We start from the raw sequence: 13,567 nt of genomic DNA on the forward strand, positions 1-13,567 counted from the left end.
ACAACCATCACCCAAACCATATTACCATGCCAAACTACAGAGGGGAAGGAGGGAGGGTAAATTGGACTGCAGCAATGTGGATCTTCGAACATCTACATTTATGGTAGGTACAAAACTGTACTATGTTCTTCATCTCACATTGCTGCAGTCCTTACTTATGGGTAGAATCCCAAAGCAGAGGTAAGGGGAGGATGGCAAAATCATAAAGCATTAGGGGCTGCTAAAATGCCCTGTAATATAGCAGAGGCAAATCCAGCCCTAGACTTAGAATAAAGAGGAAGGTGGTAATGCTTGGAAAAAGTATGTACTGAACTCCAAATGGCTGCTTCCAAAATATCTTTTGTAGCTACCCCTCTTAGAAAGGCAGTAGAAGTGGCAGTAGCTCTAGTGGAGTGAGGTCTGATTCTAGCCGGAACCTCCTTACCATGATGGGAATAACAGAAAGAAATACAAAACCCAATCCATTTAGAAATAGTTTGTTTTGAAACAGGTTTCCCTGAGAACCCAAAGCAAAGAAACAAACAACTGCTGAGACTGCCTGAACCCTTGGTTCTGCTCAGATAATAACGTAACTGTCTGTGAATGTCCAAAGTATGCAAAATCTTCTCCCTTTATTTTGGGAGTTTGCATAAAAGTAGGCAAATGAATAGTTTGGTTCAAGGCCACACTAGAAACCACTTTAGGCATAAAGGAAGGATTAGTACGCAAAGATACCCTATCCTTATGAAAAATCAGGAAAGGTTCCACTGCCATAAGGGCCTGTAATTCAGAAACCCTTCTTGCAGAGGTAATGGCCAACAAAAAAGCAGTCTTCCATGATAAATACTTTAAGTCGGCAGTAGCTGCAGGCTCAAAAGGTTGTAGAGTAAGCTTTTCCAACACAAAATTGAGATCCCAAGCAGGAGTAGGAGCTCTACGTGGGGATCTTATGTTCTTGGCCCCTCTAAGAAATTGCTTAAACAAAGGATGGGAAAACAAAGGAGGGTCACAATCATAGTGAGCAGAAATGGCTGCAGCATGAACCTTTATCGAGGAGAAAGACAAACCCTTGTCCAATAACTCAGTAAGATATTGAAGAGAAACACTTAAATCAGGCTTGGAAACATCAAATTTCTTCTCTCTTCTCCAAAGAAAAAATCTCCTCCATTTATCTGCGTAAACTTTCCTTGTACTAGGCCTTCTGGCCTCCAAAATAACATTCACAACTTGCTGTGGAAGCTGAGACCCTCCAGGGTCTAGAACAGAATATGCCAGGCTGTGAGATGCAGAGACTGAATCTTGACATTGAGGAAGTGATTGCCCTCCTGAGACAAAAGATGCGGAATCAAAGGCAGAGGCCATGGAGGCTCCCTTACTAAACTCCTCAGTAGTGGGTACCAGTGCTGTCGAGGCCAATCCGGCGCTATCAGAATCATGGATGGCTTGTCTATTCTGGCCTTCAGGAGTACCTTGGGAATGAGAGGCAGAGGAAAGGCATAGACGTGAAGATTGCTCCAACTGAATGATAGAGCATCCACCTTCCAAGCTGTGGGATGAAACATTTTTGTGCAAAACCTTGGCAACTGGTAATTTAGTGGAGAAGCGAACAGATCTATGTCTGGAGTCCCCCATAACACTGTCAACGTTCGAAACACATGAGGATCCAGTTTCCACTCGTGAGGATCCACAATTTGTCTGCTCAACACATCTGCTAAGGAGTTCTGTGCTCCTGGAAGAAACCTTGCCTGAAGATTGAGTTGTAAACTGAGAGCAGTCTCCCACAAGATCATCGCTTGCCTGCAAAGAGGGTACGAATGGGTTCCCCCTTGCTTGTTGATGTACCACATGACAGTAGTGTTGTCTGTTTGAATCAACACCTGTCCTGGGTGAAGTAAATCCCTGAAAGCCATCAATGCAAATTGAACTGCTAACATCTCCTTCAAGTTGATATGCAAATGTTGAAGTTTGACAGGCCACGTGTCTTGCACCCATTTTCCATTGAGGTGTGCTCCCCAAGCCTTGTCCGAGGCATCTGTCGTTAAAATCTGACTCGCCTCTGGTCGGGTCACAGAGAGTCCCTTGTTTAGGTGACATTCCTGAGCCCACCACAAAAATTCCTTCTGAATGCAAGGTATTATTGGAATGACAGTGTCTAGATCTTGGCAGTGTTGTGTCCATACATTCTTGAGATACCATTGAAGCTTCCTCATATGCAGTTTGGCATTGGGAAGCACCAGAATACAAGATGCCATGAACCCCAAGGCTTGAAGGACTGTCCTTGCAGTCAGCCTGGACTGTAGAGACATTTGATGGAAATAAAGAGAAAGGCTTCTTTGTTTGTCCGGGGTCAAAACGGCCATCTGGGAAGCTGTATTCAGTCTCACACCCAGAAAGCACATGTCCTGAGAGGGTACTAGACTGGACTTTGTTTCGTTCACAGAATACCCTAGGCATCTTAACACTACCATCACATACCGTAGATGATGAAGAAGTTCGTCCTTGTGTTGTGCAATAATCAGGCAATCGTCCAAATAAGGATAAATCTGTATTCCTCTTAACCTGAAAAAGGCTATCACTGGAGCCAGAACCTTTGTGAACACTCTGGGCGCAGTAGATAAGCCAAAGGGCAATGCAGAGAACTGATAATGTAAATTTCCAGCCCGAAAACGCAGGTACCTCCTGCAACTGGGCCTGATAGGAACATGAAGATAAGCCTCTTTGAGATCCAGAGTTACCATCCAGTGATCTTTTCCCAACAGAGGTAAAAGCTGCTGTAACGTCAGCATTTTGAACTTTGGAATGTCCAGATAAGTGTTGAGGATAGATAAATCCAAAACTGGTCTCCACGTGTTCCCTTTCTTTGGTACTAGAAACAGGCGAGAGTAAAATCCTAGTCCCACTTCTGACAGAGGAACTGGCTGAATAGCTCCTATTTGAAGAAGTAAAGAAATCTGCTTGTGAGCCTCTATCCTTTGCCGAGGAGGAACGTCTGGCATGCCTTTGAAAGGAGGCAATGTATGGAAATAAAACTTGTAGCCTCGGTTTATAATGTCCAATACCCATTTGTCCTGGGTGACTAAAAGCCAGTTTTGCTTGAAGAGTGCTAACTTTCCTCCCAAAGGAGCTGCCAGGCAAGAAGAATCTGGCAGCTGAAAATGCAGGTCATTGGGCCTGTTTACGAAATGACTGGCCCCTGCCCTCACCTGCAGATTGTGCAGGCGAACTCCAAGTTCTAGGCCTGAATGTACTGTGAGCTCTGCCTCTGCCACGTCTAGATCTACCCCTAGATTGAGAATCAGAAGAAGGGTAGGTCCACCCCTTAGTAGGCCAATTTCTACTAAACTTTGGAGGTTGCACCTGCAAAAAATCCTTAACCCTCTGCATAGACTTAGCCTTGTCTTCCATTTGCTTCAAAACCGACTCCACAGGGGGACCAAACAAAACTTCAGACTGTAAAGGGCAGCCAGAATTCTAGTTTTAACATGCTCGGACAAATTCTGATCCTTAAGCCAGGCGTGCCTGCGAAGAACTGAACCAGTGGCAGCCACCCTAGAAGAGGCCTGCACAGCATCAAAACCACACTGCAAAGAATGCTTACCCACCTGTTCAGAGACATGTACTAAATCCTGCAATTCTTTACACTCTATGCCCTCTGCCAAAGCATCCACTTTAGATTTTAGCTGAGAAAGGAGGAAATTCTGATACTTCAACATATGAAACTGGCAATTTAAAGCCCTCATTGCTAAAGTAGAAGAGGTATACACCTTCTTACCCCATCTATCCAAAGCTCTAGCTGCCTTATCCAGAGGAACCGGATTCTTTACAACAGAGGCTCTAACACCCTTAGGCCCCTGACTAATAGTTTCTGGGTCCCCTAGGACTCTTATACAGATATTTATGAGCCTCAGGCACCCTGTAATATCTGTCCGGTTTAACTGGCAGGAGGCAAAGAATCTGGATTAAGGGAAGCCTCCGAGAAAACATCTTGAACAACATCCAAAACAGGAGGTATAGCCAAGGGTCTATGCTGTGGTAAAACAAGAATTCCCTAAGCCTCTTCCTTGAATCAGAGAAATCCTGTCCTTCCCACTTAAAATGCTCCCTCATGGAATGCAGAGTTTCTGAAAATGAAAAATCCTCTGGGGGAGAAGCAGAAGGAGTGGAATCCTCTGCATCAGAATCCGAATAAGGAGGAAAATCTAGAATATCTTCAGCAGAAGACTCTGTGTCATCAGAGGCCTGATCCAAACTTTCCAACTCTGGCTCCACCCTGGGCCTCTTATCAGGAGGGGGCATAGAACCTCTAATTAAAGTAATCAAATCTTCTGCCATTTTAAGCATGTGCTTTTTAGGCACAGACCCCGAAGTACCTGGAGGGACACCAGAAGAAGGCAAAACAGACCTGCCCTTAGAAGAAGCCTTAGTAATAGAAGCAGAAGGCCTAACCACCTTAGGCATAGAAGGGAGAACAGTAACTTGAGAAGCCCCTTCAGCCTGACCTGACTCCTGGGAGGCCACATCCTGCAAAATCAAAGTTTACCCCTGAGACTCAACAGAAACTTCAGCCGGATCCCCCTGCACTACTGTAGCTTCTGTAGGACCGGCATCCGAAACGGATGAATCAACCTGTCTAGTTTTCAAGGATTTGTCTTTGCGCTTCTTCGTGCAAGCGGGCGTCGGAGGATCCGACGGCATATTATAATTACACCGCTTACCAAAGACTAACCTAGCACAATCTAACCTTCTTTTTATAGTGCGCTTATTAAACCTAGCACAAAACCGACACCCGACTACGTCGTGGTCCGGTCCCAAACAAGGAATGCAAAGAGAGTGATAATCCCTATGCGGTATCTGTTTCCCACAAGAAATACAATTATTCACTTTTTCTGACATCCGGAATTAACTGAGGCAAGAAAAACAAAATATTCCCCAACGGGTACTTAGCCCAACTTGGTTTCGGTCTGAATCTCAGAATTCGAAAATTTCAGAACGCCGAACGGCACTCGCAACGCTGCTTCTGCATCAGACCATGCGGCAAAAAAGACTGAGGATATGACGTCGGTCATGCGCTTTTATACCCTGACGCTCTGATGTCAGTTCTGAGCGCCATGACCGACGTCAGCCTAATACTTTGGTATTCGGGCCGACCGAGGACAGCGGACTACCCATAAGTAAGGACTGCAGCAATGTGAGATGAAGAACATCTAAGCCAATTATTAAAATCAATCATATTTTGTTTGCATTGTGGCATCATCCTTGGAGAAGGTAAAATGCTGCTCAGTGCTAGGCTTATATCAACCTGAGGCAGATATTCCTAGAGCTCCATGATGTCTCTTTTCATATAGTCTAGGGAGATATGTCTCAGGTCATTTACTCCCACATGGACTATGACTGAGTCATATTGGTACTTGTGGTCCAATGACCTGAGTGTGTGCATAATGTGGTGGATCCTAGCCCCTGATAGGCAACTGACTGTGATTTTCTCCTTACTCAGCCTGGTGAAATGGACATCAGTGTGTCTCACAAAGGTGTATCTAATGACTAGAATGTTGGATTGTGTGGTGGCTTGTCTTATTGGCTTAAAGGTAGACACTCCATGAGATGTAGCTCTATGTGTTGATGTGGGTGCTGTTTTGAAAGAGTGCATTTTGGGCAGCTGAGGGTATTTGTTATGTGTACTTCATCTAGGAGGTCTTTGTGGTTTAGGAAGGTTACATTTAATTGCCTCAGCATATGTGGGTTGATATGTCTGGTTTGAATTTTGTGTGATGTGTGCAGCATTTGTACTACTGGCAATTTTATTGACATCAGGAGTACTTTTATGTGAGAGCTTTGCCTCCAGTGACATTAAGTATATACATCTCTCACATACCATAGCAGCTTGTTTGAGAATTAACTGGTTGTCAGTAAACAGGACATTGCCTCAGGATGCCCATATCCACCAAGCTAGTGGATTTATGCCTGGCATACATGATATCCTTGAATCCTTGCATCCTGCTCTGATAGACCTTTAGCATTTCTGCAAAATGCACAGCACCTAATAGATCAAAGGATTTAAACTGTGCTTGTGACTTAAATAGGACATTATATGGATTATAACTGTGCTTGTGACTTAAATTGGACATGATGGAGGGACAGGTATTTATCTCAAAAAATCCCCATTCTCTAGAATAGGCTTCCCATCCATGTGAATCAGAGGCCTTCCCTAACTATAGTCAAGAAAAACCCAGACCAGTGGATGGGAAATCAGAAATTCATCCCTAGTCTGACAACTATGTCTGTGTTGCACAGAGGCAGATGTTAAATTATGTCGTAACTTCCATGCAGTCCTTAAAATAACCTGTAAGGCACAATAAGTCATGGGATACATTTGGGTTGCATGGCTAGGCTTATAAAGGTCCCAGTGGCCATTAGTCTCCTCACGACTATGTATATGACCATGACTACATGGTTAACCATGTCTGGGTATAGACCCATCCAACACAGTAGGAGCAGCATTTGTCATAGCTATGTCAGCTAACATCTAATGATGTACCAACTGTTTGCCTTTGTGGATGCTGTCCCTCCTCAGCAGACATTCCATAACGGTTAACATCTGATGATTGACCTTGTGGATGCTGCCACTCATCTGCAAACATTCCATTCCATAATGGCTAACATCTGATGATGTACCTACTGTTTGGCCTTGTGGATGCTGCCCGTCCTCAGTAGACGTTCCGTAACAGCTAACATCTGATGATGTGCTGACTGTTTGGTCTTGTGAATATTGACACTCCTCAGCAGACATTCCATAACAGCTAACATCTGATGATGCATTGACTGTTTGGCCTTGGGGATGCTGCCCCTCCTCAGCAGACATTCCATAATGGCTAACATCTGATGATGTACTGACTGTTTGGCTTTGTGGATACTGCCGTGCCCCAGCAGACATTTCATAATGGCTAACATCTAATGATGTACCAACTGTTTTGCCTTGTGGATGTGGCTCCTATCCAGCAGACATTCCATAACAGACACTGCGCAATCCAGTGTGTCATTCATCTGGTCAAAGAACTCAGACACATGGCTCATGCAATCTTGTACATCAGAATGCATGAGACTCAGTACTCTGATTTTCTGAGTACCTGGTGGAACTTTCCTGTGTTTTCATGATGGCCTTGCACATGCACTGGTGGGGCAGATACTGACACACCAACACCAGGGGAGGGTAGTAAGTATATATTCTCTGAACACTTCTGTGTGGTACTTCACACTCACAAAGGCTAGGGAAATTCTGGCATTCCTCCAACTGGGGTAACCACACTACCCTAATCAACTGTGTCCCCATCAATCTGAACACTCTCAGGTGAATTTGTGTATGCATAGGGATTCACTTTATAATCTCGAAATACTGAAATCTCGAATTTCAGTATCCAAGCCTATAAAGCGGAACAGTCACGATATCGAAACCCCAAAAGTGCGAAATTCAAAATCGCAACTTTTAAATAAACCCTCCACCACACAAACAAGCATACAAACACCTTCCTCCACACACTACAAAAAACCAACAAAACACACACAAACACAAAAACACAAAACACACACCTACACTACATATAAGCAGGGGTCAAGCCCCCATGCACCCCCCACACTGCCGCTACTTATATATACTAACTGCAAAGTCACACTAAAAAGACAAAGACACTAAATCCACCACTACATACTCCATATTCCCCTTGCACAAACACACATCACATACGTACAACCACCACTCTCAACACTTACACACTCGCACTCTTACCTACCTACCCTAACCTACACCTAAAATGTCCCAACACACTCACGTACACTCAAATCCCTATCCAAAACCCTTCAAAAAACACCACTTATCCAAATCTCCAGACATATTTATTATTTATTATTTTTATTATTTTATTATTACCTGTCCACACAATTGCAGGTAAACCATATCCCACAGCACACCGCACCTTACCAACACAGTAAATCCCACGTAGCATGCCACCACAACCACGGAGTCGACATTCCGAATTCGATCAAGTGCAGTTTTGCTCACCTGCACTTTCGTCACTTTCGTCTCAAGATACTGAAATTCAAGATTCGAGATAGTAAAGTGCTTCCATGCATGGGTATAATGACCATGCCCACTCTGTGGGGAAGGGGTGTGGGAGACGCACACTCCATGCCAGACATACCCTCTGTAACTCCAGACTGTACCTGTTCATCACCACCATCCTTATCAGAGGCTACCAGTCCTCTAATATCAGGCCAGTAGGTCCACTGTGCTGGTACTAGCCTCACCTGTGAATACATCAAGAAAACAGAAAAATAGGAGAAATACAAAGATGATTACAATATGCTACTAACACCTGAGTAGAGCAACAACACACGCAAATGCAAATAACCTTTACAGTACTCTATATATATATATATATATATATATATATATATATATACATACATATAAACTAAAGAGAAAAATGGATGGCTATACCATGTGCAGGTGGTCATTGTACCTCAATGTCAGATGGATCTAGACACCTAAAGTTCAGTTGATAAAGGTATTATAAACATAAAACATAAGCTAATTTTATAGAAACGTTAAACCTTGGATAATTTTTATTTATAGGAATGGCATACCTGGTAGATCCAGAGTTGAAATCCTCTTGTTTCCCTCCACCTCTTCACCAACATCCATAACAGCACTGAGAACTTCTTCTGAGGTGCCTGGATCCCTTCCAGTTTACAGAAACTCCTCCATCTCAGTGAGTGGTGGTTCGGTAGAAGGACTGTTCCAAGAAGATATTTGCTCCCATCCCACAGCCTTGGCTCTGTCAGCAGCCTTTTTAATCATATCGCTGCCTGACAATCTTGTAGGCATGGCTCTGGTCACCTTCAGCATTCACATCATTGACCACCTGCTGTAGGACACACTCATGAAAGGACTTGTCAGCTAAATGAGGATCAAGGAGCAGTCACCATAGAGCTAGATGGCTTGCACTATGACCTCATTCTCTGCATCTGTGTATTCCAAGAACTCAGCCAATGCAGGAATAGAGAAAGGATATTATTCTAATATAGAGACTGCAAGTATGAGTATATAAAATAGGCAAGCGGGTTAGAATTTGCTGGAGAAAATTGGGAAAGGAATCAAGGTAATGGGAGAAAATAACTAGGGATGGAAAGGTAATAGAGTAGAATGAGGCTAAGCAGAAGTTTGGACTGCAGATTAGAGATTGTCTTCCCATCCAGGGATTGATGTTTGCCTTCCCTACCTGGGACTGATAACAGTGTATAGACAAAGAGAAAGGAAGAGGATAGTGCTAAGTGAAAGACCTACTCTGGTATTGTTTTTAGCTAACTGTAAAACAGAAGCTACTGTTACAAATGGACAATTAGTGGGTCATATAAAATATTGCATGCTAATTATAAGAATCAATCAGAGAAACTTAGGAATGATTGGGAAAAAAATGAAAAGGCAATTTACAAAGAAACAGTGTGAGGGCATTTGTATGTCTCCCATGTATCCCATTAAGTCTAGAAGGTTTAGGATTTTTGCATGTGTTTGCATAGATATTTTTATACTCTAAGCAGAGTTCAGAGATTTTTTTTCCTTTGCGAGATGGTAAATGCTGGGGTGTAGTGAGGAAGGATGAGGTAACTAGGAACATGTTTTTGGGAATACAATGGGTTTGCAGATTTCAAAAATTCCCTACAGAGTCCCTACAGAGTACTTTCTCAGAAATGTTGGGGAAGAAAATGATTGTAACTAACTAAATGATCTTTTGAGCTGGGATATAGATTCTGAATTGTGCAGGCATAATAAGGCCTATGTTTAATGCTATTGGTTTCCAAAAAAACAATTATTAGAAAATGGAAACCGAACTCTAAACCACCGTTAATTGAAATGCTGAATATTAAAGGAGATAAAAGAAATGGAGGTGTGATCTTTAGAAAAGAGATGAAGCAAATTACAGAGAAGTAAATGGAATTTATGGGAATAGTACATGCAGAATAATGTTCAGAAGGAGTGAGGTTTAAGGGAAGGCAGGAACTGAGCATAGTATGTAGTATCCAAGTAAATTAAAACTGTTAAATATAAAACATATCTATACTGCATCAAAGCAATGGAAAATTATACTATGCTTTGTTTTATTATCTACTATTGTCTGTACACTTATGTCATTGTGTAATGTGATGATTTGATAAAGATGCAAAAAAATTGTCAGTAAGTTTATGCCTCTCAACTTTCCAGATTTTTGCAGAATGTCCAGATTTTTGCCTCGTATTTTTGATCTGTTCTTCATAAAATTTGTGATTTTCTGGATTTTTGCGGCAAATCAGTTTGGAATGAATTCACTAAACAATGACAGGCATTGAGTTGCAGTCTTCATCAGAAAACGCATAATAACACAAAACCTTTTATTCTAAAAACTTTCTAAGTTTATAAGAGCAATGTTTAAGATTTGTCCCTATTTTGGGGGCTTTGTCCACTCATTATTTTTGCCTTTATCCAGATTTTTTGTTTTAAGAGGTTGTGTTTGCTGTCATAGTCCTTCCTGAAAGAAGTTAACAGCCTCACTATTTATACTGAACCTTAGGTAAAATTATTATATATAGAACGGCAGCTCAAAGTGACTAATATAAGGTTAACATCTATGAGTTTACTATATCTAATTCAGGTTGATCCATTGCCATTTCAAACTGCAGCAAAGATATGGAGAGTATTTAGTTTAGGGGCACAATAGTTGCATTTTTGTTATTTGTAGTCATGCTGTCTTCTTAAATTCAAGTGCTTTTCATTTGCAGAATTCACTGGAAAATTTCACTAATGAGAGGAGTAAATGAAAAACAGAACTTCTGAGTATGAGGTCATGGTTCTCTACTAAGGAGTGGATTGCTTTTTGCAGGTGAGATGGAAGCAGTAAACAGTTACCTGAAGTGGAGGAATATAATTATTTTGGGATCTTGTTCATGAGGAAATGTAGAATGGATCAGGAATTGAACTACTGGATAAATAGAGTGGCAGCAGTACTGCATGTTACAAAGCACTCAAACTCTTAGCATAAGAAATTTGGACAAAGACCCAAAAATAGGAACACATTTTAAATGTTATTCTTACAAATTTAGAAAGCTGATAGAATAACAGGATTTTGTTAGCATGCAGTTTTGAAGGATATAAAGTCTGAAACTCAAATGTATGTTATTATTTAGTGACCTAAATCCTTGGCAATTTGCCAGAAAACCACACATTTTATGAGGAGCAGACCAAAAATATGAGGCAAAAATCTGGGCATTTTGTGAAATCTTGACAGTTTTGTGCAATAATGTGATGCTGAAATGAGGCCTGAGTCATACAGTAAAGCTCACTATTGACTGGAAAATCTCTGTCCCCAGCCACTCAATTGCATGGGAACATTTAGATATTATATAGAATGAGATGGAGAGATAAAGATTGATACTGGCGATAGAGAGGTCTATCTAATTCTAATCAGCTTTAAATCACTGTGACCTTCACTAGGACAAGAGACTGAGAAAATAGATAAATAATGAAGCTGCAGAAATCACTAGACAAGGTACAGTGTTATAGCAAAGGAGCCCAGCGTGATGATGTGAGGTAGTGCCAGCTGTGCCAGGGAGAGTAGGGCAGTGCATGTGTAATGCATGCCAGCGTAGCTAGCTGGAGTTTTATAAAGAATGTTATGTCATTTGACTATCACACTGATTTGTACAGATGCTTGTGTTAAAAATGTTTTTGTAAAGTTGCTTCTGTTAAAAATGTATCAACAGTGGGTCCTGCTGGACAGAAAAGAAATATATATGTATGTCAGACTGTATTACTGTAAATGATGAAATGTACATATTTTAACAGAGGATACTGGAAGGGAAAATGTTAAACTCAGCCCAGCTAACATTACAAAAAGTAGCCTGAAATTAAATGACTTGGTTTAGGCCATAAAGATTTTATTTCACAGGTCTGAATGCAGTCAGAGATGCAATATCTTTGCCACCCTGAGGTGCCAGAGAATAACTTGTTAGACTCTGCAGGAAAGGTGCAAGTGTTGGAATTGTTTTACAATTTTCAGATACTGTAATAAACTTTAGCTAAAGTTCTATGTGTGTACTGTGATACATCCGTGCCAGATCCTGGCTCAGTTTCTAGTGAGGGGGTTAGAGTGGGAATCACAGAATCAGGTGACCAGATGTGATGTCATTCTGTAGCCAGCACTGAAATTGTATTTGAATACTAGTGAGAGATGTGAAGTATGTACTTTGTTTTTGGACCTCACGCAAGACATTTATCCACTTTCATCTAGCCTTGCTTTAGTAACTACGGAAGAGTAATTCTTCAGTCAGTTAGTAAAATATAGTGAGATTAGCTAAATGTTTTTCCGTATCTGAATGAGTCTTTCCATCTGTGGTTTTTTATATATTTCCTGTGATTGAAACTCTGGTGTTTATTGTAAATAGATATTCAGTATTTTCATGTTTTCTTTTTATTATTTATTATTAAATATATCTAAACTTTTCACTGTGGCTGGTCTTTTAGAAAATATTTAACCTTTGATAGTACTTGCATTTATTTAGTGCCACTGTGGCTCCACTTTCCTGAAAGTCTTGTAGCTTGGTTAACACTACCATTTGTATAAGTATTAATTTTACTAAGTGTAATTGGGTACCCTTGCAAGAGCCTTAACTTAACTGGCTTTGAGTGTTCTGGTGGCAGTGAACCTACCTTATAATCTGGGTGAAGGTGGTGAAGAGGGTAAGCTGTGCTAGCCTTTTCTAGGTGTGTGTGTGTGTGTGTGTGTGTGTGTGTGTGTGTGTGTGTGTGTGTGTGTGTGTGTGTGTGTGTGTGTGAAAATCAAATCTCAAAGAGAGTGTGACATCTACTTTGAACAGAGACACTGACAGCATTGATTTCACAGAGATAGTGGTGGAGGACTTGGCTTGGAATACCTGGCTAAGGACTTAACTCTATAGTGGTCAGTGGGGAGTTTTATTTGGAGCTTGTAGAAAAAGCCCAGCCCCAGGACTGGAGTGTGCATTCTGTGTGTCCTCTTATGGGAGACTGTACTTGGTGCAGAGAACTGCATCTGAAAATACTGTGTCTATTTTTCTCACCAAGAACATTCCTCATTGGTGTCAGGAGGGATGTCACATATTGATGAGCAGCGGTGTGATTATCAATTGAACTTCTGTAGCCTGTAGGCAGTTGTCACTAAAGGTGTGTGTACTCTCAGCAGCTGCAAGGTAAACATACAGAGTTTCACTTCTTAAAATAGTTTTGTTTACTTTTTTTTCTTTTTTAAGTTTAGTTTAGTAAGGGAAAGTAGGCAGAGATGTCAGCAGAGGATTAAGGCATGCTGACAGTGAACCAGTTGGCAAGGTATGCAAATCAAATGGACTGGTGTATGCCAGCATGACTTAAGAGGAAATTATTTCAGCCTTAGTCACAGCTGCAGCACAGGCCAGTAACCAGGAAGACAAACAGTCTGGTGATGGGAATGTGCAGTCCTCAGAAACAGGATAGTTCACCTCTTCCTCACAGGACATAAAAACCCATCTGGAGTTAAAGAAAACTGAACTG

This window comes from Protopterus annectens, chromosome 1.part1, assembly GCF_019279795.1.
Source record: "Protopterus annectens isolate FY-2018-M chromosome 1.part1, PAN1.0, whole genome shotgun sequence".
NCBI classification, from domain to species: Eukaryota; Metazoa; Chordata; order Ceratodontiformes; family Protopteridae; genus Protopterus; species Protopterus annectens.